Genomic DNA, 5,635 nt, shown 5'->3' with positions numbered 1-5,635 from the left:
TTTAAAAATTAATAAAAATGTTACAATGGGTTAAAAAAAATTTAGTTATAAAAAAAAAAAATTGTTTTTTAAAAAATAAAAAAAATAAAAAAAATTAAAAATTTCTAAAAGATAAAAAAAATTAAAAAGAAAAAGAAATGGCAAAAAAATTAAAATTTTAAACTGAATTTTTTTAAAAAGAATTTAAAACATAAAGAATTTAAACTTTTTTTTAAAAAAATTTATTTTTTCCAAAAGGGAATTTTGGAATAAAAAAAAAAAAAAAAAAATTAAAAAAAAAAAAAAAAAAAAAAAAAATTTTTAAAAAAAAAAAAAAAAATTTTAAAAAAAAAAAAGGGTGAATAAATTGTTTAAAAAACAAAAAACATACAAAAAATTTTAAACCGGGGGGAGCAAAGTGGCAGCACGGCAGACCAAATATGGCTTTCCGTTTTTATTATGAAAACCCTTCTCTGGGGACATTACTATAATTTTCCAAGGCTGGTAGTAAATTTGTCTATAGCTGAGAGTATAAAAAACAAATAAAAATTCACCCTTTCCTTTTTAAAACCCTTTTGTTTTTACAATCTTCGGGCAAATTGGATAAAAAAATACTATATAGTTTTTTTAAAAATTTTGGGGAGCCAGTTTGTAATCGGGACAGTCTTAATCAATATTTTCCCAAAAAACTTTTTAATAAAGGGGGGAAAACAAAAAAAAATTAAAAAAAACCCAATAAAAAACATGAAAAAAAAAAAAGGGTTTTTAAGTTTTTGGGCATGTAAAATTTTAAAAGTTTGGGGCTGCCTATTATAAGGATACAAGGGTTTTTTAAATGTATTACACTTTAGTTTACTAAAAACCCATTGATCCCCCGGGATTTGAGTGGTCATATACATTATTTCTTGTGATACATTTAATATTGTCAAAAATAAAAAATTTTTGGGGCCTAATAAATTTTATTGATAAATTAAGGTTATTTTTCTATTTAAAAATACATACGGGGCAACCAATTTAAAACAAAATGAAGTTTAATTAACTCCCATTTTCAATAGCAGTGTTAGTTAGTAAGCAAAAATTTTTGGAATATTGTGACCTGTTTGAACCCCAAAGGTAAAAATGATATTACATTTTGAAAAATCAGGGGACCCTCCCCCTCAAAATTTCTCCGACTGCTCAGCTAAACTGTCATGAGGCTTTAGTCTTAAAACCTCAAAAAGCTTTGGGCCATTCGCTTTATCAGTGGAGGGGCATTTCCTCGTGGCCCTCTCCTCTGAGGGGTCCCCCTGAGAAAAAATTTCCCTCCCTCATTTTCCCCCTGCACTACATAAATTTCCCGGCTCACCACTCTCCACCAACCCCGGGTGACCCCCCCTCTTTGTGCCATCTACAAAACCCTTGATGGAGTTTCCCAGATCGTGTTAAAGGGGCCCTTTCCCTGGGGGGACAGAAAATAGTAGTGCCTTGCTTTTCTTTCCCGCTTTCTAGATGTGGGTGTGTTCCTGAGGGGATGCTTTTCTGCAGAGATGCCATCCCCCTTGATCCCCCTTTCTTTCCCCCTTTTAACTTTTGTTGACAAAAAATCCTTCATGTACTGATCAACAGTAAGTGGGACCTCCCTTTTTCCCCAAATTTTAATGATTCCCGGGATCACACCCGGCTGTCCCCCTTTTGCCTCCTCTTTCTTGAAAGCCTCTCCCTCTCCCTCACCCCCTGTGAGGTTCTGACTTTGCCTAGGGCTTCCCCTGGAGGGAGAAATTGCACTATCTGTTTTAGGGTTTTTTGTTGCCCTTTCTGGAGAGGGAATTGGATTTATCTCTAGAGTGTCCCCTCCAAAACTGTTCATTTATCTTTTGGATGGGCCATTCATTTTGAGTGTGCGGGTAGTACACCCCTCTGTGTCTCAGCATCGTTTGTCCTTTAGTGAAAAAGGGTTGTAATGCACTTTTAAAAGGGGTACGAGGGTGGGCAGTTGCGGGGTTTTGTATTTCGGAAAAAAACCATCGTCTTTTCAGTTTGTTGGAGATTCTTTCCCCCCCCCCTCACCCCTTTCCTTTTTTTTTTTTGAAAAGATCAATCTGTCAACAGGGAACCCGTTTTTTGGTTAAAAAAAATTAAAAAAGGGATACCTTAGAGGGTATGGGGAATAATTTAGTATCAGTATTGGGTTTTTTTTGGGGCATCAGTAAATATCAGTATCAGTACTGGGCCCCCTTTTATGCATCCCGTATCAGTAAATTTCAAATATGGCCAATACTCTGATTTCTTTTTAACTTCATTTACATGTGATAATAGTCAAAACTTTTTTGGCAGGCTTAAGTATTCCATATATTCTATTATATGAGATTATATGTGGTGCTAAGAATAGAAAAGCCCTATTGACCAAGTTTTAAGATTCAGACTTTATCTTGAAAAGATTACAAGGATTTTGTTCGGGTTTGTTTTAAAAAACCCTCTATTCAAGGCTTTTTATTTTTTTTTAGTCAAATTTGCAATGATAGTAAAAAAAAAATAGAAGAAGAAGAAAAGTTGTCATTAAAGTGTCCTATATTTCCAAACGGAAAAATTTATTATCCCAAAACCCCACACACACACACACACACATTATATAAAATTATGAATTTTATATATATATATATTATAATTATAATATAATATATATATATATATGTTTATATAATATATTATAAATATATATGTTTATATATATTTATATAATATATTATATTATATATTATATATAAAATTTATTTTATATAAAAATTATATATATTTTATATATATATATATATATATATTTTTATGTTTTTTTATTATATATATATTATAATATATAAACATATATATATATATATATATATATATATATATATATATATATATATATATATAAATTACATTATATTTATATATATATGTGTGTGTGTGTGTGTGTGTGTGTGTGCATAATCAAAATTTTACCTGTTGTTGAAGAAATATAGGACACTTTAAATGACAACTTTTCTTCTTCTTCTATTTGTTTTTTTACGTATCATTGCAAAATTTGACTAACACAAGTAAAAAGCCTTGAATAGAGGTTTTAAGACAAACCAGAACAAAATCCTTGTAATCTTTGCAAAGATAATGTCTGAATCTTAAAAACTTGGTCAATAGGACTTTGCTATTCTTAGCACCACATATAATACTCATATAATAGAATATAATGAACTACTGAAGCCTGCCACAAAAGTTTGACTATTATCACATGATAAATGAAGTTAAAAAGTATCAGAGTATTGGCCATATTTGCACTTTACTGATACTGATGCATAAAATATGGCCAGTACTGATACTGATATTTACTGATGCTCAAAAATAAGACCAATACTGATACTGATATATTCAGCATATCTCTAATGTATCCATTAATTAACCAAAATACTGGTTCATGTTGACAGATTGATCAGTCAAGAGAAAAAAAGGAAGGTGAGGTGGAGGGAGAATCTCCAAGCAAACTGAAAAGACGATGGTTTGTCCGCATACAAAGATCCAGCAACTGTCATGCTCGTATCCACTTGAAAGTGCATTACAATCCAGTCACTCAGGACTACGATGCTGAGACACAGATGGTGTACTACCCTCAGCACACTCACAATGAAGTGGACCATCCACAAGATATCATGAACAGAATTATGGAGAGACACTCTAGAGATAAATCCAATTACCTCTCCAGAAATGGCAACAGAAAGCGCCTCAAACAGATAGTGCAGACTTCTACATCCAGTGAAGCACTAGGCAAAGTCAGAACCTCAGCAGTGGGTGAGGGAGATGAGAGGCATCAGAGAGAAGAGGAGGCAGAAGGACAGCCAGTGATGATACCAGGATCATTGAAATTGGAAGAAGGAGGTACACTTACTGTTGATCAGTACATGAAGGAGTTTTGTCAGACACAGTTAGAAGGGGAAGTAGAGGGATCAACAGGGATGGCAGTCTCTGCAGCAAGCAGTGCCTCAGGAACATCATCCACATCTATGCAAGCTGGAAGACAGCAAGGCACTACTACTTCTGTCCTCATGGAAGGCCATGACACGAGTCTAGGAACTCCATCAATGTTTGTAGATGGCACAAATGAGGGAGGGTCAGCAGTGTTGGTGGAGAGTGGTGAGCCAGGAACTTATGTAGTGCAGGATGGAATGATGATGAATGTTTCTCAGGGGGAGTCACCTCAGAAGGAAGATGGCACAGAGGAATATGTCCTGCCAGCTGATGAAGCAGAATGGACCAAGCTGTTTGAGGTTTTAAGACTCAGACTCATGACAGCTGAGCTGAGCAGTCAGGAGAAAGTTGAGGGGGAGGGTCTCCTGACTTATCAAAATGTAATATCATATTTACCATTGTCAGAACAGGTCACAATATTCCAACAACTTTGCTTACTAACTAACACTGCTATTGAAACTGCAGATTAGATTAAACTTCCATTTTGTTAACTTGGTTGCCAGTATGTATTTATAAATAGAAACATAACCTTAATTTATCAGATACATTTATTAGGCTCAAAATTATTTAATTTTTGACAAGTATACACTGTATCACAAGAAATAATGTATATGACCACTCAAGTCAGGTGATCAATGATTTGAGTAATCTAATGTGTAATACATTAAAACCTTTGTATCACTTATAATAGGCAGCACAAACTTGAATATATTACATGCACAAAATCTTAAACCATTTAGTTTTTCATGTTTTGATTGTTTTATTTAATTTTATTGTTTTCCCTCTTGAGTTAATAAGTCTTGAAGTATTGATTAAGAGCTGTCAGATTACAAGCTGGCTACAAAATTTGTAAATAAACTATATAGTATTTTTATATCCAATTGCCTGAAGATTGTAAATCAAAAGGTTGAAGAGAATGAGGTGAATTTTGCATTTGTTATATACTCTCAGCTATAGACATTGACTACCAGCCTTGACACATGTATAGTAATGTCCACAGAGAAGGGTTGCATAATAGACGGAAAGCCATATTTGAGTCTGCCTGCTGCTACTTTGCTCCCCTGGTTAAATTATTGTATAGTTATTGTTTTAATCAATATATTCACCATTACCATGTCAACATTATTGCAGAATATGTTTAAAGAAAGGAAGCATTTAAAGTGTCTTTATTTGTTTACTTGACTATTATCCAAATTCATTGTGGATGAAGAGTTTAACTACATTTCTTTCAGCCATAGTGGTTCAGTCTCTCTAGATGATTGGTATCAACTTCTAAGATAAATTTATCTTTAGAATTTATTTTTGCATTTATTTTTTCTTTTATTTTTTATAGTTCTTTTTGAGAAAATGACATGCCATTTATATAAAACAATTTTTTTTTTATAACTAATTATTTTTACCGATTGTAACATTTATAATTCAATTCATATTTCTCAAAGTCAGACAAATATCTGGCAACAGAAGGTCAACCAGGTGCATTTGTTCTTTTATTCATACATAGACTGCAAGTAACACAGAATGAACATTTACTTTCTCCCTGTTTCCTAAGTGCTATTTGTCACCCTTTGAGGGGAAGAGATGGAGTCCCAGTGAATCAGAGTACCTGATTCGTGCTCTTGTATTCCATTCTAACGCTCTGGTGAATTTGTGGTAAAGCTCTTTTGTCAAGTCCTCATCTATT

At 33.0% G+C, this 5,635-nt stretch overlaps 1 protein-coding gene across 4 annotated transcripts in view; it reads left to right on the top strand.

Annotated features, from left to right (window-relative positions):
• Nucleotides 1-5,635, top strand: part of LOC119580229 — a 45,025-nt gene that overhangs the window by 28,100 nt on the left and 11,290 nt on the right. The gene's annotated exons all lie outside the window — the stretch shown is intronic.

This window comes from Penaeus monodon, chromosome 13 (assembly GCF_015228065.2).
Source record: "Penaeus monodon isolate SGIC_2016 chromosome 13, NSTDA_Pmon_1, whole genome shotgun sequence".
Classification (NCBI taxonomy): domain Eukaryota; kingdom Metazoa; phylum Arthropoda; class Malacostraca; order Decapoda; family Penaeidae; genus Penaeus; species Penaeus monodon.
This window is presented reverse-complemented; position numbering and strand designations above follow the sequence as displayed.